Below are 22,088 nucleotides of genomic sequence, written 5' to 3'. Positions count from 1 at the left end.
GTCTAACAGGATGGCTTTTTTTGTATTATTTCTAAGTTGCCTAAAGGTTTGGTGATCTGTAGGATTCTTAGTAGTACGCCATTTTGCCCAGGATTTGTTTCTGAGAAGGATTTTTTGCCTAGTAGCATTTGAGAGCCAAGGGGCTGGTTTAGCTTTATTTCTAACAGAGTGTGTTGAGGCGTGGTGGTTCAGGATGGCTAAGAATGTGGAACTGAAGTATTCTACTGCTTCATCTAGTGGGAGTGATTTTTAGTGGTGACCAATTACATTGCTTGAGTTCTGTCTGGAAAAGTTCTGGGTTAAATTGCTTTTTTGGTGCGTGCTGTCCTGAAAGTGTTTGGGTAAGTTAGGTTGGTTTTATGTCTGATAATATAAGTTAGTGAGTGGTCACTTAGGTCATCTGGGAGTGTTCATATTTTGTATGTTTGATAAGGACTATTAGTAAGTATCCAGTCCAAGATACTTTCTTTGTTGTTGGGACTATTAGTTCTGGTAGGGGAGTTAATAGTTTGTGAGAGGCCATACAGGTTAATATGGGTGGTGGGGTGTGTATTACTACAGGACTTCCAGTCGATATTAAAGTCTCCTAGGACTATGGTTTCTTGTGGGAGATTAACAGAAAGCCAGTTAAGGATATTTTCAAGAGTATTAATGTTATTTCCTGGAGGAAGACAGATACTGATAATATTTATGGCTTTATATGAGTTGACCTGAAATTTAGAGATGAATATTTCAGCACTACTGTCTAAAGGTGGTCAAAGATTTACAGTGCTAACTTGTAGCTCTGCTTTATAAAGGATTGCTACCCCTCCTCCCTTTTTGGCTGTGCGGTCTAGTCTAAGGATATTGTAACCAGGTGGGGTGACTTCATTGTCTTTAACAGTAGGTTTTAGCCAAGTTTCAGATAAACATAGGATGTCAAATAGGTGGAAAACCAGGAGGGTGTGTAGGTGGGCAATTTTATTGTTAATGCTGCGTATACTGAGATGTGCTATAGAGAGTGAGTTAGAAGGTTTGGTAGGGGCTAGGGTACTAGTGTTATTGTTATTCAGGTTGCAGTTTGCAGTGGTAAAGTTATAGTTTGGGCCAGGGTTAGGATGAATGTCCCCGTCTAGTAAGGAGTGGAGGTATATTCTATTTTTAGGGTGGAGAGGCTTACAATAATAGTCAAATTCTTTTCTAATATTTAGATTTGTATACTTAATGTGTGCTAGTCTATGCTATTTGGCTAGTAGGTAGCTGGGTTTGGATATGATGTTTGGGAAGTTTAGAGAGATAGCTAATGGTGGTGTCGAAGTGTTTTTGGAGGGGAAGAGAAGTGTGGAGTATAGTGGTTGTTCATAGGAGGTTAGGAGATAGGCAGTTAGAGGAGGAAAGAGTGGGACCAAGAGTAATAGTTGTATTTGGTGTGGGATGGATGATATTGACATTATATTGGATTGAGAAGTGGGAGAAGAATGGGAGGTAAGGGATGAATGGGAGGATTGAGAAGTGGGAGAAGAATGGGAGGTAAGGTTTTATGAGCAGGTAAGGAGATATATCAATAGGTGGGGTGTTGTAACAAGGAGGGATGGGAGGTAAGGTAATAATAGGTGTGTTGTGATAAGTAGGGTTGGGAGTGGTAATGAGGTGATATGCTCGATTGGAGCAGATGTGATGGGGGTGTGGCTTTAGAGGAATAAATGTAAGAGCAGTGGGGTCGGGTGAGAATTGGGGGCAGGGTAGGGGAACGGAGTGAGCCCTCAGGGCGAACAGAGCGGGTAGAGACAAGAGAGTAGACTGTCGAGAATGACAATCAGTGAAGTATGAAAGTCTGCAGGTAAGAGACGTAGAAGAATGTTAAGAGGCTAGCAAGAATAGACTTAGGATGTTAGAGGAGTAGAATGTGATTAAGATATCCTAGGACAAAAAAGAGATAGTGAAACAGTAAATCAGAAGAAGGCTGGGAACTGAGTTAGGGAGATTTGGTAAAGAATAGGTGAAGAAATTAAAAGACAGAAAGCTTATATTAAGGCACCACCTAGTAGTCAGTCACTTTATTGCAACAAAAGAAGTCCCCTAAAGGGGATGTCAGGCTAAGGGAAAGGGGGAAGATAAGCTGGTTTGAGATAAAGAGGGTATAAACTGGGAAGTAAGGGATAATTAAAATGCTAAAAGGGGGGGAAGCTTGACTAACCTGACTGGGAAGCTTGCCTAACCTAGCAGTATCTTTACATTTTATTATTACAATTTTCTAGTAGCTGTTACAACACATACTTTCACTGTCTTAGGCGTTCAGCAGGGCACATTCAGGTGGTCTAGTGCAGGGACATGTAGGAACACAAGGCTGGTACATGTAGAAAGAGAGAGAAAAAGGTAGTGAGGCAAACAATACATGAACTAGAGAGCACAAGCAAAGAGTTTTCACAGACACGGTTCAATTCTCTTTGACAGGTAGCCTACTAGTACAATTTTTATGGTCTTGACTTAATAGCTGACTGAAATACAGTAGAATACAGTAGAATATTCTGAATACTCCTTATTTTCCTCTGTATTTTTTCATTTCTTAGGTGTTCACTTTGCTTTTTTTCTTTCTTTCAGCACGGTTTTGTTTACTAGTTTGAAAGTGGGATCTCTTATAATTATTACTTTTCTGTTTTTGTTTGATCGTTTAGCACTACTTTGAACACGGCATAAATTAACTTTTTTAAGTTCTTACTACTGCACAAAATCCTTTGGAATTATATGCTGATGATAACTTAGGTGACTATCTTTACCCCAAATCCATATGACTAAAACAAACTTCTATGATAATCAAACAAGGATTTTTCTTCAGGGGTAGGCTGTGGGGAGACGCCTCCAATATATACAACTCCACAGTCAAAAACAATGCAGAAAATAGTATTCTCAATGGCTGAAAGTATTTTAAATACTCAAAGTAACAGTGGAAAGCAGTTATACAATCAACTGGCTCTTGGCCTGCTACTTACACTGCTAATGTTTTCCTTGGCTCGGTTTTTCAACTTTACTATTACACGTTTGGGCCAAGCCCATTTTTTAACACCGTTATTGTCTGTTTGTGTTTATTTCTTTCTTTGCTGTTTTCTATTTTTGCTGTTCTGTCACTGTGGTGAAATTATTTGGGGTTTCTTTTTACCCTTATGTTTCTGAAGTTGTTGAATGTTCATTTTCTTCATGAGTTACTTTTTGGCTTTACAGCGAAAACTTTGCACTCTTTTTCATTGAATACCTAGCAGTTTTGTTAGCTCTCCAGTTTCTGTAAGCCGATATATAATAATAAATGGGTTTCTCATGCTGTACTTCTGTTCTCTTTCCTTTTACAGCCACAGTCTACACTATTTTTCTGAACAGTGTATGTGTGTGTGTTTGTACGTTTTTAAAGTTTCAGCCCTGAAGTATTTCTAATGGCTAGAATAGATTTCATTACAAAAGGTTTAATTGCAAGCCACGTTAACCAAAATGCACTTACATAAAAAATGAACAGCATCACTAATGTCTTTCAGATGTGGAAAAATAACAAAGCATCCAAAGAAAACCCTAACACTGGGAAAGATGACATGTGGACTCTGTACAGAAGGCTTCACAGATAAGAGAGCAGTGTGAGACAGCAACACTAGCCACTGCAGCAGTACCACCAAAGACAAAATGTGTATGAAATGAAACATTTTGGTGTTGCTTTCACTGAATCCCCACACCAATAAGCAGAACATAACTTTAGGTGCATAGGTTAGTACTAAGCGAACTGCCCTTGCGAGCCATTTTAAGCCTAGCCAATTATCCCTTGTGAGACTCAAACGATGCACCTTGTGTTTGTAAGGCAAACACCTTAACCATTAGGCCACCCTACTGCTATCACAGTGGCGTTACATATGTTACTTAAAGTAGTATAAAACATTTCCCATTGCAAACTACCCCTCAAACATGTTAACTCTTGGACAGCCTTTCCTTCTCAGTCACACCTGAATGAAAGGGATAAACTTATTCCGACTACTATAAGGCAAAAAGCACCCCCAAGCATGGTTTCTACAACCCTTCAGTCACCCACAGATATCCAGGCCTAGTAACTTCTCAATTCAAGAACTATGGTTTGGCCTCTTAGCCTCTCAGGCCAAGACAGTTCTTTCTTGGTTTATGAATTACAAATAAAAAAAGAATCTCAATTCCAGACTGAGATAACTTAAAAGGTATCCTCAGCACCCACTGAAGTAAAGTTTCCCCAAAGGAGCCTCTCGAAAATAACTTTACACCTCCTTAAAAACTTAGAGGTGGTGCATGCTGAAGGGACAGATACATTACTCAGAGCTTAACCTACCCTTAGAATAAATAAATGGAGTACCACTCTTTGATCCTTTATTACAAAGCTTGATTATTAAATGGGCCCTCATTCCCGTCCTGACACATTGTGCCTTTGTAGAAGTGGGAGGCACATCATGAGCACAGACGGTCTCATCTTACGACGTACTTGCCTCATAACTGCTACTCATCCTTCAACTTTCCAATTACAACTGAACACAGTAAGCACGTTGTTGTTACTCGTGACTCAACAGTCTGAAATGAACACACCAAGTCCCTCAAAAATTATATTTGGCCTCACTTGTCAAGTCGGTAGCCATAGTCAGTGCACAATGATAACACTGACATTCCATTTTACAAGTGTCACAGTTCTGTCAGAATGTATTGGATGATTTACTCCAAGATCTGGAAAGTGGGATGAACTATTATGTGAAACATTTTAAACAATTATTTGGATCACCCTTTAATAAAAACAAACAAGTCCTACCAACTGGCAACATTTCTCTATCTCAAACGTAGTAATGTCGTACACACACCTACTCTGAGTACTATGTTATTACATGGGCCATTCTGAATTACAGTACACACCATACCAATAATGGACGTTCTTAATGTAGAATAATTAGATATTACACAATTTTAGTGCAACAAAAGTATCGAGAGTAGAATAAAATGACAGGATGTAGAGGTCTTCAGTGAGCATACCAAAGCTGTAATAATAAGTGGTATAAATCTGCTAAAATGCTTGTATACATTATCGACATATATTACCCATACCTTTCAACCTCTCAGAGCAAGAAATCTGGACAAAGCCATAAATAATGGGGGACACAGGCACAAAAATAGGGACACTTTTTAAATATTGCACTTAGAAACTTGATTGAACAACATGTTTTGCAGTAGCATGAATTTTCTGAAGCATATGAAGTCTGAAACTCAACTGTCTGTCAGTATTTTCTGACTTCAACCCTCACTGACTTGCCAGAAAATTACAATTTTATGAGAAACAGGCCAAAAATATGAGGCAAAAATCCGGACATTCTGCAAAAATCTGTACTTTTGAACGGCATGATGCTGTCATTTCCCTTTCACTTGTAATCTGTGCTCTGGCCCTTTAACAAATTAACATGAATGATAATGGATTGAGAATGCTAAACAGTCAGTCGGGTGTGAGATGCTTAAGTGTTATCATCATTTATGCTGAGACACCACATTGTTTGGGGTAAAGTTAGCTTTTTGATGAAACTAATGCTGAATCTCAACATTTTTGATTCAACACTGTTATGTGTTCAGAAGCAACGTCTGGTTCAACCAAAAAAGTACCCAGTATAACTTCAGAAGCAACTTTTGACAAGAATATTCTGTATTCATGCCTTGCAATTCAGATGTTTTTGGAGCATTTATGTAATAAGAGTTTAAACCATCTTCACACAGACAACACTGTGGTTATGGGTAAGGCTCCCTAAGTTACTCCTCCACCTGTAAATAACTAATTCTGATATATTCTTAAAGGACTCGTGGTGCAGCAGTAGAGTTGTCGCCTCACAGCAAGGGGTTCTCCTGTTCGATTCTCGGCTAGAGCGCCTTCTGTGTGGAGTCTGCATGTCCTCCCCTTGGTCGAGTGGCATTTGAAAGACATGTGTGATGGGTGTGACTTCATTGAAGGTTGGGCATCGGGCTGGCACCTCGGCACAGTAAAAATCTACTGCCAATCATTAGCGGACTGGAGTTCTGCTGTGGCAACCTGTAACCGGGAAAAGCCGGAAGAAGAAGATTCTTAAAGGACAACTTTATACAAATGTCATCTTTCCCATCTTCAAGTACTTTTCATTCCCTTTAATCTAACCCCAGAACTGCCACACACATGGAACACATTATTTTGTAATATGTCCACTTCCTATATGTACCAGTGTTTATTTTCTCGGTGAAAACCATAGGACTGCCTGTAAAATCTTGATTTGTTTCATTGTAGTATCAGTTGCATCACCTGCCACCTCAGTCACTCTTGAAGTCAATGAGCAGAGGGGGAGGGGTGGAAGTTATAGCTCATATTTACAGCCTTGACACAACTAATTTAATGCACAACTTTCACATTCAAATAGGATCATCAAAAGACAATGCATGGAAAACTTATTTAAGTTTTCAGATGTGAACTGTCACTCACAGGTAATTACCAAAAGTACTAAGTGATAAGCCACATGACACCTCAATTTAAAAAAGAGAGTTAATGACAGTACGTTATTTAGATCTCTCTAACAAAGTGTAAAAATAATGGAAACGTTTGTTGATTAGTTCACTGTTAAAACTAATTGGAATGAAGACAAAACATAGACCATCTCCAGTGTTCCACAGAAACTCAGACAAACCAGAAAGTCAGAGTGGAGCCACTATAGGCTAATGAAGGAGCAAGTCTTGGCCATCTTATGGAGAAACAGACTGCACTCTAAGAAGGCCTGCCTATAAAACAAAGCCATGTTAGTATGGCTGTCACCTTAATGATGTTTTGGAGTACAACAAAGTAGAAAATAATAAAGACTCGAACTAATACTGAGGCAATAGTACTGCATATAAGATAAAAGTATTATACTAGCTATTGAGAAGTGATAATTGCCTTGCATGCAGAGCCTTAACAAACTGTGCTCTCTCAGATCTACAGCACATTTCCCAGACCAATGGTGGCATAAACACAAGTTTAAGAGATCTTAAGCTCGTCTACAACATAAACAGAACATGTTGGAGGGATAGATATGTTCCTTTCCACATAAAGTACTTCCCTTACTCTTTTCAAAAGTAATCTAAACAAATAGAAAAGAAACTACAAGCCCAGACAAACACCAGTTCATATTTATTATAGGGAAAGGCATATTTTGTATTTCATACAAATGTATATACTAGCTCTCCTTTTACATATCTAGTTATGTATTACTGCTTCAATACAGATCTACATGTAGACAGCTATGTATACATAAGGAAAACACTGTTTTCGCAGAGGAACAAGCAAACATGATCTCTTTGACTACCAACTCCGTATTTGCACCTTTAAGGGATACTGTCACAAGGTACAAGGACAATTATCGGAGTGCTCTCTTTGAAAAGGTGCAAAGACCTGGCTATGAAGTCTTACAATATTTTGTCACTGTCCTAGAAAACTCTAATAAATCAACAATCAGAATAAAATAACCATAATAATAAAACCAACAATCAGATTAACTAGCAAACAACATTGATGTCCCTCAAGGATCCATTTTAGGACCACTAGTCTTTAGTATTTTCATTAATGATCTATATAAAGTCTCCCAACAAAGCATACTGATTCAGTACGTAGATGATTCAGCTATCATTTCCTCCTCCAATAATTTCACTAACCTCCAGAAGATTACCCAAGATGCTTTCTCCTCCACAGAAACCTGGCTAACTGATGCCCAATTAATGCTGAAACCCAAAAAAACTAAACTGTTAATATTTTCATCAAAACCTCCAGCTATAGAATTCAAGATTTTCTCCCATAACAAAACAGAAATTGAACAGGTGCAATATGCAAAACTTCTAGGAATTACTTTCGATGATAAACTCTCCTTTGAACAACACATACTCAATACAGTAAAGAAAACCCATTTCAAACTAGGCAAATTATACCATCAGAAACTCTACTACCTAGATGAACAAACAAAGATAAAACTAGCTAACACTTTGCTTATCCCATCCCTTTTGTATGGAAGTCCCATCCTCACCAAACTCCATACATCACTCAGCAGTAAGGTGCAGTCATGCTATTACAAGATAGCAAAATTCACCTCTAACTTGTCCAACCACTCACATCAGTGCAATGCTGTCTCGAACCTGTCCTGGCTAGAATCTCACCACTATCTATACATTACTCAACTAATAGATGCTCATAAACTAATTTTCCAACCTGATAGTTGTCCCGCTCTCAAGTCTGTATTACACACATACACCCCAACTCAAACCCTCCACTCTTCAGAAAGAGCCCTTCTAAATGTTGTTAAATCGAATAAGAGAGCAGGACAATGCCTATACTCATACAACATTGCCAAACTATGGAATAGCCTCCCCTCAGCTATCACTTAACTTGACTCTCTATTGGCCTTTAAAGCTGCACTAAAAGTCACACTTCTTAAAAAATCCCAGCTGTACCTGTGATATACAAGGCAAGCCTCCATAACTTCTCTAACGTAATGTACTCAGAACATGCCTTACAACCATCTCTGATATCATCTTTCTTCTTCATCCTGATTCATTATTTCTCTTACCTATGATATGCATCACTGTACGAGTTATATGACTACTCTCATGTGGAGTAGAAGTATGTTATGTTTTTCTAATGTTTATTATTATTTTTCTTTTTTCGTTGGTTTGGACATGTGCTAAGGAGGGATGCTGGGTATACTGGGAAAAGGATGCCAAGGATGGAGCTGCCAGTTTAGAGGAAAAGAGGAAGGCCTAAGACAAGGTTTAAGGATGTGGCGAGAGAGGACATGCAGGTGGTTGGTGTGACACATGCAGAGGACAGGAAGAAATGGAAACAGATGATCCACTGTGGCGACCCCTAATGGGAACAGCCGAAAGAGAAGAAGAGATTATTATTGGGGAGTGATCAAGGACTTTAGGTTTAGAGAGTGGAAAAAGTGTTTTAGGTTTATAGAATGAGAATGCAGTTTACAGTTAGAGCGTGGAAATGAGATTTTAGGGTTAGGGTGCTATCGTACACAGGGAATAGAATTTTAGGTTTCAGGCAAGGTCTGAGCCTTTATGGAGTTTTAAGATTAGAGTCAGAGTTCTGGTATGGCTATGCAGTTCAATACGGTTGGGTGGTAGGACGGCTAGATAATTCACTAGAATTAGGCTAGTGGGAGCTAGGGCACTTGCCAATTTGAGAAGCAGCAATAAGCAACTGTGTCATGCATGAGTTATCAGCATGCAAGCATTTGTAAAAGACAACTTCACAACAATATTTACAATCTTGCATCTTGTGGCAAAGTTTTCTCCATGTTGGGCTTTCTGATATGGCACAGTCCATCTTCCATCTTAAAATACTGCTTCTGATTTTCTTTACAACTCTGCTCTCACACACTTCTTTCTACAAAAGGTCAGCAGCTTTCCACAAGCACTTTCTTATAGTTCCCCTTTCCATAATGCCCCATTACCGGCCTCTACCACCTTCTAGGTGCTGTAACTTGCACACTTTCTCAGCCAGAACCATACAAGGAGAGGTTTAAAATTTTACTTTGGTCCCTAAGTTGCACCCCAAGAGCACCAATCCCTTCATCAACCCTCCTTTTCAGTAAAATTATTTTAACCCAAATCCTGAACTTAAGCATTAAAGCATGCAATTGTATTGTTTTCTACTTTCCCTGCTAAGCATTCTGTCCAGTTCTCTAACTTGTTTAATCCAGCTCAGGACACACAAGAAAAACACCTTATGTTCACTTTGAAAAAAGGAGTAATTTCATATGATTTGGCCACCAAATTCACCATTTTTGCCAGTACTTAAGAATATATATGCAAGTATTTTTTTTTTAATCTAATCACTTGCCATCTAGTTCACCATGAGTACCACCAGTCTCCCCAAGGAAGGGAGTAATTTCAACCACATTAAACTGGAGAAATGGCCAAATATGTACTTGTTTTAAGAGGGAAGGAAGGAAGGTAAGTTATGGATGAGTCGCTCTCCGGTTTACTCTAGGCATATCCACAAACAGTAGCTTTTTACAAATGAGGTTCCTCTAAGGCCACAGTGCATGTCTGCCACCCATATTTCAGGCAACTGTGCATCAACACAGCCAAGAAAGTGTGTTAAACAACAATAAGGTGAGATAGCTTAGAAACAGAAAAAAGCAACGAATTAGGGGCTGAGGTGAACAAGGCTTGCAACCCATATGCAGGCAACTTTTACAAATACATATACTTTTTTTTTTTTTTTTTTTTTAAGAAATATTACAAAATAAGATACTGATTTAACGATGGCAGCATTATTCGTCTGAAAAAGGACTCTTCTAGGGAAGATCAGCAAGTATGAAGCAGATCTACAGCCTGACAAAAAATTGCCTTGAGCAGTAGCGTGACAGTTGCTAAGGCTTCCCACCATATCACCGAGAATTACTTTGGAATCGCATACACAATATATACATTCTCAGAAAACTTTACGTGAAATAAAATCAATGGGAAAATACAGACAGCCACAGGGAGAGGGGTTCCAATGTCCTGATGAAAGTACTTACTACAACTATATCAGCGACATAAGCCACGAAAAGTGCGCCAATCGATGTACGGATACTTTGGACTATGCCTTTTAAAGAGCTGTACCATCATTTGGTTTGAAATTATTTAAAATAGCAGAAACAGATAAGATCCAAAGGGACACTGCTTTTTCTACAATTTTACCGCCCAGTTTTCTATAAAATACGTAACACTTTATCGGGAAGTTAACGTGCAGATTTTGTCTCATTTTTTATTTCCATCAAACTGGCTGTAACAGACAATTCATACATACAAACCATTGTGTAAGGGTGGTTTAGAGGCTTTTCACACACATTTGATGAAGAAAAAAACGAGCATCCTAGTGATTTGTATGGGACATAAGGGAGAGCAACTGAAAACGTATCTATTTTGACATACTTTCCCTATGTATTACTTCTTTTGAAAACAGTCTCTCTTCCAACGGACATCTCACATTACAAACTAAGTGTGTTGCAATTTTCACTCATTACTAAACCAAATGCAGTCCTAATTTATTCATAACTGAAGAAAGATTACTATACCAAATCAACATTAATGACATCCCGAGATATTGCAGTCAATGATTTCTTGTTTTTGTAACAAAAAGACAGAGAGTTGCCTACATCGTCTTGAGGTAAATAACAGCAAAGCAGTGGCGCCACTTCACCCGCGGTACAGTGCCAAGTCACCCACATACACACAGTGACAACACGTTTTGACACAGAACCATTTTAAACAAATTGTAACAAAACAAGGCACCCATAAATGTAGCTTCATTAATAAGTGTGCCATTAGAGAGTTGCCTACCTTTTATCCGTGTAAGTTATACAGCCAACACAAAGGTATAAACGTATGGTAAAAGAGGGCTTCTTGGGATTCGATTCCGTGCCCTGTGGATGTCTGGCCACTCCACCTTCCAGTGCCAAGATAAGACAAAGCCTTCTTGTGCCTGAAATTGGAAAAATCACCCGCCGGGAGTTAACTGTTACGTTGTGACCATGTGACTGCTTACTAACTCCTCTCACACACAAAGGAGAAATCCTAAAATCGCCTTTCTCTCCTCCTCCGCCCTTTCCAAGGGGCCTCAGGGGTGCAGGGAGCCGATAGGTGGGGGAAGGTTGTGTAACCCGAGCCATAGTAGTGTGGGTGCGTAGGGTTTGTGGCACCTTAGGTGATCTTTGCTCTGGCTTTTCCTCTTTGTGCTACATTTTGTTTGCGGGTAGTAACTCCTATTAATTTAGTTTGCCAGAGCATGCCGCCGATTTCGAACTGTTTATTTATGTTTTCACTTTTAAAATTCCATTAAAGAGAAGAGATGTAAAATAAACTAATACATAATGCAGTGACTTTACTTGAATTATTCATTACTTACAATTCGGAGAAACGAGAGTCTGAGAGAGAGAGTACTGAGACACTGAAAGGAAAGGATAGCGCAGCTGATATACGAGTGACAGCGAATAACCACATGTATGTGTTTTAAACACGTTTCGAGCATATTTTGCTTTTGTGCAGCAGTCATAAATGCACATTATTCCAATTACTGTGCTCATAAAGAATTGCGTTTAAATTGTTGCTGAATCGGAATAATGCTGCAAGTTCCGTAAATACATTGTGGCATGCATACATGTCTCTCGACGTCTTATTTTCAGAATGAGGGACGGACGAGTCCAGAAGTTATCGGGACAATTTTTTAAAATACTAATACCGTGAATGTGAGATGACAGAATAAAAAGCATAGGAATGTATGCATTTTTTTAACTAGATAAAAACATATAGTTCAATGGATTGTCATTATTTACAAAGTGTAATCCTCCACATCTTTTTAAACAGGAAACATCTATATCGAATTATCACTTATGACATTGGCAGTCATACGGTTATACAAATGTAAACAAACTATATCGACATTTTCAGTTCCAAACGTCACTGGTAATCTACCATAGGGTCACTGGAACGTTACACAGGTCATTGAATACGTCTTTCTTTTTAAACCTCATTCCTCCTCCAAAATATTATTCTGCATTTATTGTTCCCACAATTCCCATTTTTCTTTGTAATTTGCTCCTACCACTTCCAATTTTTATTTCTGTTACTATATTCACAACTTCTAGTTGTTGCGGTTGTGTCTTTCGGCTTTTCCCGGTTAGGGGTCGCCACAGCGGAGCTCTGGTCCGCTAATGATTGGCAGTAGATTTTTTTACGTGCCGAGTTGCTGGCTCTGACGCACAACCTTCAACGAAGGTACGCCTATTCACGCATGTCTCCACACAGAAGACGCTCTAGCTGAGAATCGAACAGGACAATGTCTTACTGTGAGGCGACAACGCTACCGCAGCACCACCACCGCAGTTATATTCACAACTTCTAGTATGGTTGGTTATTCTTTGATTTCCATTTTCTAATAATTGCTTTTTTGGCAGCCTCCAGAATTAGACCCAGCAAGGCCTTACTATGTCTAGGCAATACGAGTCTCTATCAAGGCTTAAACAAACCATTTCCTTAGTTAACCACAATTTGTGTGTGCAGTATTTCTGAGGCGTAGTCTGCAGGGAATTTTTAAAATCTGCCAACTCATTACCCCCAAAAAATATGCAATCCACCATATTTTCTTATGAAATTGATTGATTAGAAGGGCCGGGGCAAATTTTTGAGCCAGAAATCAGAGACATTTGAGAGGTATGCCTAACGTTAACTTTGTGTCACTGGCTCAGTAATTATGCCACAAGTTATGCCAAATAGCTTGACTTAGCAGCTGAGCAGAACCAAAATCTACTTCTAATCCCCCTCCCCCATCCAACCACCACACACAAAAAATAAATAAATCACAAGCTGTTTTATTTCCATCCTTCTGTCACCATTCTTTCTTAATATATGAATAACATGTTAGTGTACTTTTCAGAATGAGCCCAGTCCCATAGCTAGTGAGGTACAGAATGGCATATGGTACACCATGGATATTTAATGTCAGCACAATGGTTACACCAGAAAAAATACAAAGTCTGATTAAGAATCCCACACCTTATATTTTGCTCTACTTTATCAACTGAGTAGGACGCTGTAAGCAGCATAGTTGTCAAAATTGTTACGTCAAGAATCAGGGACAAGAGATCACATATGAACATTTAATATCGGTACTGTTCTGTCAAAACCTTGAGAATAAGAAGTCTTCAGCCATAACAATACCTCTCAACCTGTCTCTGAGCATTAAAATGATAGCACTGGCATTTAACAATCTTAGCAGATGGTCAGAAAATAACTTATTTTTCATAAGATAAGTTTATACACTAGATCTTGAACAGCTAGAGGAAATCAATTTTTGTTTAGGTTTAGTTTATGTATTTAATAAAGTACATATCCATAAAAAGGTCTGACATTTTATGAGGAACATTGATAATTTAGGAAGAACAAGGCTAAATATGAGGTCTAAAATCATACTGTAATGCTTAAATTATAGCAGTTGAAATGTATAACCATAATTTTGTCAAATTGCGTTGCTATAATCATTACTATTCTGCACAAAATCAGAAAATTTTAAAAGAGGCCAAGTCAAAATTTGTGCTAAAATTAGAGACACTGGGGAAATATGCTGTTTCCAGTAGCACTGGGAAGTAAATGTAAAGCTTGCTGCTCATTTTGTCCTGCCATTTCAGCTGGGCACAGTTTACAAATGCACAAAGACTAGCATATATTGAAGACTATCATTTTCAGAATCTGACTTGAAAATGTCCACTGAGCAAGAGGTCATTTTCATTTATATGACTGGAATTTGAGGAAGAAAAAAATTACATGTTCCTGGTCAGAGTCCACAAATTGACTATTGGGATCAGTAGTCCATCCCAGTTAACACATGCAAATAAATAAAAACAAACATACATGAAAGTTTGGTGCCACACAGTGAATGCACTGTAGTCTGCCTCTTGATATGCCAGAAGCCTAAACTCACAGCACAATAGTCCAGAGAACAAAATCTCAGGATAACAGATGTTAAATTCTATACCAGCTGATAAAGTCTTAGAAATTTGAACGAGTGACAGCAAAAATACAGTGTAAAGTGCATGCTAAACTTGACAAAAAGAATCACAAACTCTCATTGTTCTTTAGCTATGATATTACTCCCTGATATCACCACAACTGAAAGCAAAATGTTTGTATCTTTTAATTTTGCAAAGTAGGAATGCAGTTTATCATAGGAATAATGCACTGCAGTGTGTTCTGCATCACTCAATATCACCACTTCTGGTGTATAATTCACAAAGATATCCAGTACAGCACACCCTGGGATTTAATAACTTAATTAGAAGTTACAGTATTTAGTGTCCTTTTTACAGACTAATATGCCACCCATATTAATCTCTCTTCTTTTGTCTTCAGGGTAATATAACAGTCTGTTTTCAGCATGCTGAAGAACTTCTGTAGAAAAAGCTTTAGGGTGAACTGAGTAACAGATTGCGCAAGTATATGAGAGAGTTGGAAAGCACAATCTTTACAAAATAGATAAATACCATTACTTCCTTAAGAGCAATCCCATTTGAACCCTGTCTATTATTATTAGCTCCAAGAGAGTACATAATATTGTTTATATTTCCACTGTTTTCTAATAGAAATCTATACAGTCAAATGCAAAAGTATGGTTTGCTAGAGAAAATGGAGTGGGTAATAAGCAATAAAGCAATAATGTATGCAGATAATCCAGCCATTACCAAATGCTCAGAACCATCAGGCTTCTGCCTTAAAACCCTTAGGCATGCAAAGATATCTCTTCTGTGCACACATTCAAGTGTCCTTTATTTAATTATAAACTGGACCTTTGATTTCTATATACTTTAATGTTTAAAATAACTAATTTGACTAATAGGATAATTTAGCTGAAATTGTACACTCCAAAGACATGCAGCAGGTGGACTAACGCTCTAAATTGGCCGTAGGTGTGAGTGCATATGCGAGTGAGTGGTAGAGATGAACTACTACTGCAGAGCTACCCACCCAGCGATGTAAACCTTTGCTTGAGATTGTTACTGTTGAAGTGACACCCAAACCCCGTGTGCAAAATGGGAAAAGGGGTTGAGGATGGATGGATTGTATTTTGATGTAAATACTCCATCAAAGGTTTATATTTGCTTTTTAGGTATTAAAACAAATTCCTGCCTGGATTTTAAATATGGCTGATGCTGCTTTCATGATATTGCCTACAGAATTAGACTTCTTAGAGGTTGTACACAAAATACTAGGAACTGCTGAAATTATGAGGCTTGAGTAAGGTATTTCTGTGAGCGTTCCAGTTGTTACATGTATCTAGACAGATACATGCCAAAGGGAGCAATACATTCAATTATTGGCCTAATGAGGGCTGAGTAAGGGGGTGGTTAATAACATCCCCAGATCTAGTTACAAACCCTTTGTTTATAAGCTGTGTGATATAGAAGGACTTTCTTACAACAATAGACACAAGTTGGTCATAAGTTAAGCCACCTTCCACATAATTCCCAATCCAGAACAATTGGGTCAGCTGTTAAGTGTGTATTGTCAGTGTGGTAGCTCCTGGGGAAGTTGACTTCCCAAAGGACACATAATGCATTTTTTTGGCACTTAGTTTCAGTCCACGATTTTGGCACCAGTATTTATTTCTTTATTAATTTATTTCTTTCTTTATTTATTTGAGGCGAGCCTTCCTGAAGGATGCTAAGTCATTTGGGGATTTAATGATTGCTCCTGGCCTTCACTCATCTGCAAACTTAGTCAGCTAAACCCCTTTTGTATTGGCTTTTACTTCTGAAAAGTAGATGCCAAACAGGAGAAGTCCCAGCACAGAACCCTGAGGGACTCCACTGGTGACTGTCTCTTTGTGGAGGTAACTTCTCCTGTTCTCATTATCTGTGTCCTGTCTCTGAGCAGGTTGCAATCCAGCAGGTGACAGAGGGGGTTATTCCCAGTTTATTTAGCTTTTCTACTATGCCTGAAAGGTCAGCTGAGTCAAAATTACTTGGCTAAAGATGGAAACCAAATTGAACGCAGCCATATAGCTTTGGCATTTAGCAATAATATATTATACTTTCAGAAACTCAGCAAAGGAATGGAAAATCATATTCATTCTAAAGAATACAATTATTTTAAGGCAGTAAAAACAATGGAAGAAGCATTGTCTTTATTAAGGTGGCTTTGCGTTTTAAATTATTATAAGCATCTCTTCATAATGAAATTATGTTCAGGACTTTAAACTTTATAAATCACTTTTTCTAGTGCTTATTAAAAAAATCAGCTGAACCACCACATAGAGTTAAATGTTCTTGTTTTTACAAATCTCTGAAACATATTTAAATAATTTTTGATCTGCAATGCATTCTCCAGTTTTTCCTTGGTTTTTCCCAGTACTGAAAGCATGGAGTGTTGATCGTGGAATGTCTACTGGGAAAATTAATACTGAGGCCTTTGTTAGAAAGTTGTTGTTTCAGAATGAATGTAAAGAATTTCACCTTTAGAGAGGAGTAAAGTAAAATTCAAGAGGTGAATGGAACACACAACACAAAGGATTATGACTGGGTCTCCAGTCATAAGTGGCTTATTATGTGTTTGAGACATGGATGTCAAGAAATTCATCTCAAGAGTATAATAGACAGTTATGACACCATCATAATTTTTTGTAGTGCATGATGTTTTACCTGCCCCATGTTATTGGCAGTTTATTAAGTATTTTGACTGCTTTCAAAGCCATAAAGCACTTAGCGAGCAGTGTCAGAAAGGCAGTGTCACACATTGTCTAATATTAAGGAAACGTAGGGACATATTACTGGTGCAAGCAGCAGGAAGAAATTTATATTTAACTCTACCACTGTAATTTTCTGGCCAGTACTGGCAGATTTAACTGCCTAGTGCAATACTCGATCTTAACAAGTGAAGTGAAGACTGGGTCTTGTGCTACAGGGGAGCTTAATTAGTTTGTCTTTTTCATGATATCTGAGCATAATCACCACACATCATGTACTACAAGTTAGTTAGGACCACAGAGATCTGAGTGTAATTCTTTATATTAACTGGAGTTTTAGATGTACCAATGTACTGCTAGTTACACACAAAAAAAAACAAAAAAAAAATTTAGGACTGCAAAGTGTTGAAATTACAATACGTTTGTAGCTGACACACACACTCACACACACACACACACACACACACACACACACACACACACACACACACACACACACACACATGAAACAGCTTTAAAAGCTGTTAGACATATCATCCTGCCACTCTTTTGTTATTTTAGCATTATTATTGATGGCACTCTTAAATTTGATCAACATATTTTTCAAACAATTAAAACGACTCACCAGAAACCTGGCTCCCTTTACAGGACAAAACAATACCTAACAGACCCAACAAGAAAAACCCTAGCCTCATCCTATTTGCTTCCAACCCTTATATATGTCTCACTTATCCTTATAAAACTTGGCTGTGCTCTAAAATCCAAACTAGCTTCTTGTTATAACAAAGTAGCTACATATGCTACCAACACTGCACACTGAGCTTACCACTGCCAAGCTCTAAAGCAGCTAAACTGGCTACAACTTAACAACTACATAACATACTCTCTGCTAGTTATGGTATACAAACTGATATATTTTCCTGAACAATGCCTGCATTAAAATCATATTATTGACCTACTTCCCCACAAGGGACCTCCATTCTGGTGATAAATCTCTACTAAGAACTACTAAGGCAAATAATTCATCAGGGGATTCACTATACTCCTGTTACATCTCTAAGATCTGGAACACCATCCTTACATAAGTAAATCTGATTAACAGACTTCCAAGTTAAAAAATCCAGCTCAAACAATATCTTACCCAGTCCTGGTCCTGCTCATGTTCATCATCAGGTTGAGACCTGTAGTAAAAGCACAAACTTCTTATTCCTAATCCTGAATTTTTGCCCTCCTCTATTTGAGTCATTACACCCCTAACAATTTTCCTTCCTGCATTTGAATTAATATATCCCTTTCCTCCACCAAACAACACTTCTTATCTTGCCCTTTTTCTAACTGCCACCATCCACCACTCTATCCCTCTCATGCATCTCCTGTATACCTCAGTTATACACCTTCTAGATAAATTAATTTGGAACAGGCAGCCTAACTAGAAACAATCCTATACTATATTCAGTCTTATGCTAATACCACTGTCCTATACAATACTAATATCTTCCATCTCCTCCTACATTATTTTATAACTTACTTCAACTTATCTCTCAAACTCTTTACAAATCTATACAATGCTAAAATCTCCCTTCCTACACAATTTTATAACTAACTTCATTACATATCTTAAACTCATTGGAAACCTTTCTTTACTGAAATGAAAGAGAACTAAACTTCTTTACAATAACGTTTCCCTTCTGCAGTAACAATCCATTTACTTCTGCAAGATTTTACAGCTGGAACAACTGTATGCACATAATTGTTGATGTAAGTATTTGACTGTATGTACCTGCCATGTAATTATTTTTGTTGTTTCATGAGAAATTAACTGTTGTTTTTCCTGAGAACTGTTTGAAATTTACTTGTTAATATAAATATACTGTGGCAAAGCTTTTCTCCCCAGGCCTCTGCTGAAAATGGATTTTCCCTGTCAACAAAGACAAATAAATAAATAAATGAATAAATAAACCCACATACTCAGTGTGCCACTCAACTACAGCCCATAAGGCATAACGTACCCAACACTCTAGTCATAGGTGACTCTATAGTTAGGCACACTGATGTTCCACTCACCAGGCTAAACAAGGAGAAAGTTTCTGTCAGCTGCCTGTCGGGTGCCAGGATCCGCCACATAACGCATGCACTCAGGTCACTCCACAACAAGTACAAATATGACTCTGTCATTGTCCATGTTGGTGTGAATGACCTGAAATGTACCTCCCTGGACAACATGAAAAGAGACATGGAGGAGCTCTCCAATCTTGTAGCCCAGGCTGGTATGACCCTAGCCCTGAGTAGCATCCTGCCATCACCCAGAATGATACGACTTTACAAGGACAAAATGATTGACTTCCAATAATTGGCTAAGCTTCTGGTGTCATTCTAAGGGAATCCAGTATCTGTCTGCCTGGGATGACATGATCAACAGACCATCCTGCTTTGCCAGAGATGGCCTGCACCTGTCGCCCTTGGGATTCCGGATACTGGCAAAGGCTCTTGCCACCCCTATAGTGCCTTTTTTAGGCAAGGTTCAAATGACAAATTCAGCACCATAACAGGTACAAGCAAGCAAAATCTGAGCATAATGCTACTCAATGCTAGAAGTCTAAACCTCAAAATGCACTTACTCGAAGCACTCCTTAAAATGGAGAACATCGACATCTGTGCAGTGACAGAGACCTGGTTCAAAGCTCCAGAGAGCACCCCTCCATTACCAGGCTATAATTCATACTACACCTTTCGGCCACCAAACCCGGATGGACCGAAACACTAAAGGTGGAGGCGTGTCCATGTTCATTAAAGATAGCCACACCTCCAAGTTAATTGCTCAGCATAATGCATCTGAGATTATCCAAGTTCAACTAACTCTGGGCAAAACCGCAATCCAGATTGTAGCTTGCTACAGACCCATCACCATGCCCCAGGATTTCCACTCCTCTTTTCTTGATACACTGGAAAATATTAAGGTACAACCCAACACCCTAATAATGGGTGATTTCAACTACCCTACCATTAACTGGGAAAACTACCAACTCGTTTGCTCAATGTTTTCTGGAATTCATCATTTCCAACCCCTTGGATCAACTTATTCACACCCCCACCAGGGGCAGCAATATCCTAGACCTGGTCATCACCAACATGGGTGACTGGTGTTCCACAGCAGAGGTCAGCTCCTCGTTGGTCAGATCCGACCACAAGAAAATCACCCTAGACATCCACATCCCGCTCCCACCCCCATTAGGAAAACAACCGTAAAAAATTTCTCCAAAGCCAACTTCACGCTTCTTAAGACAGAAGTGACAAACTTCACAACACCCATGCAGATGGACAATAGAGGTACGACTGCTGAATCCTACACAAATGCACTTTATAAGTACTTACACGAGTGCATGGATCTTGCTTTCCCTAACAGAACCAAGATGCTATCCTCCAAAAAAAGGAAGCCAATCTGGTGGTCTTCTGCCATAAACAAACTCTACAACAGAAGAAAGAAACTGTTGCAAAAAAGAGTAAAATCCCACGACTGGAGGAACTCCCTAGTCAGCCTCAGTAAGAAGCTGAGATCCCTCATAAAATCCTCCAAAGCTAGTTATGAAAACAAAATCACCACTGATTCTAAAAACACCCACAAAGCATTCTATAGCTATGTCAAGAATCTCAATGGTAACACTCAGATCTGCTCTGAGATACAGCACAATGGCACTAAATATACAGAACCATCTGATATTGCCAACATCCTGGCAGATATGTTCAGTGCTAACTTTACCCCCCTCTCACTCCCTAAAGGGCCCATCTTTATACCGGAAGAATGCAAAGTTCCTGTAATCACAGCTGCACAGGTAAAAACCTCACTCTCCAAAGCCAAGAACACAGAATCCATGGGACCTGACAACATCCCAGGCTGCCTAATACACGAACTACAGAATGAACTGGCACCCCACCTAAGTACCATGTTCAATCATAGCCTCACTTCAGGCTTTGTACCCATTGAATGGTGCACCGCGACGGTTATCCCACTCCACAAAGGGGGGGGGCACAACAGACCTCGGGAACTACCCCCCCATTAGCCTGATGAGCCTGGTCTGCAAGGCCATGGAACGTATCCTCATGGAACTCATAAACAAAGACATTGGAGATCTCCATACTCTGGACCCCGCACAGTTCAGGTTTGTAAAAGGCAGATCATGTCTCCTAAACCTGACAGACTTCTTTGAAGCAGTCACCAAAGCCATAGATGAGGGTAAGGTGGTTCACACAGCCTATCTAGATCTCTCCAAGGTGTTCAACACCACCCCCCACTCTGGAATTATAGATAAACTCACTAAACTAGGTATAAATCCCTATGTCACAAGATGAGTTGCTAACTGGCTTACTGACAGAACCCACACTGTGAAAGTAGCAGACTCGAAATCAGACTTCAGACCAGTGACAACTGGAGTACCACAGGGTTCAGTCCTGGGTCCTCTCCTGTTTGGTATCTACTTCTCTGAAGTACAGGCTAACACAGAAGGTCTTTGACTAACTAAATTCGCAGATGACTGCAAACAAGGAGCCATAATCGAAACTCCTAACGATGTGGACATCCTACAAATGGGCCTCACTGAGACAGATGCCTGGTGTCAAAGCCATGGTCTCAAGCTCAATGCCAAAAAATGCATTGTCATCCCCTTGGTAAAAACTCTATCCCATGAACTACCACATAGGCGGTAGTCTACTTAACACCAAAAGTGTGATAAGAGACCTTGGGACACAGGTGGACAGTAGTCTCTCCTTTGATAATCACATCGCCACAGTGGTCAGGAAATCCTTCTACATGGCACACCTCATCACAAAAGGTTTCTCATCCAGAAAAAAAGAGGTCATTGTT

The 22,088-nt window shown here is 39.0% G+C and overlaps 1 protein-coding gene across 1 annotated transcript in view; it reads right to left on the bottom strand.

The window, feature by feature from the left end:
- The window catches only part of LOC122792964 (gap junction gamma-1 protein-like), a 243,554-nt gene extending 232,072 nt beyond the window's left edge, over window positions 1-11,482 (bottom strand). Inside the window, exon 1 of the mRNA XM_044060560.1 lies at window positions 11,338-11,482. The gene's annotated coding sequence lies outside the window, so the exon portion shown is untranslated. The remainder of the gene's footprint in view (window positions 1-11,337) is intronic.
- Between the last annotated feature and the right edge of the window lie 10,606 nt (window positions 11,483-22,088).

The sequence above is a fragment of the Protopterus annectens genome, chromosome 2.part0 (assembly GCF_019279795.1).
Source record: "Protopterus annectens isolate FY-2018-M chromosome 2.part0, PAN1.0, whole genome shotgun sequence".
NCBI classification, from domain to species: Eukaryota; Metazoa; Chordata; order Ceratodontiformes; family Protopteridae; genus Protopterus; species Protopterus annectens.
This window is presented reverse-complemented; position numbering and strand designations above follow the sequence as displayed.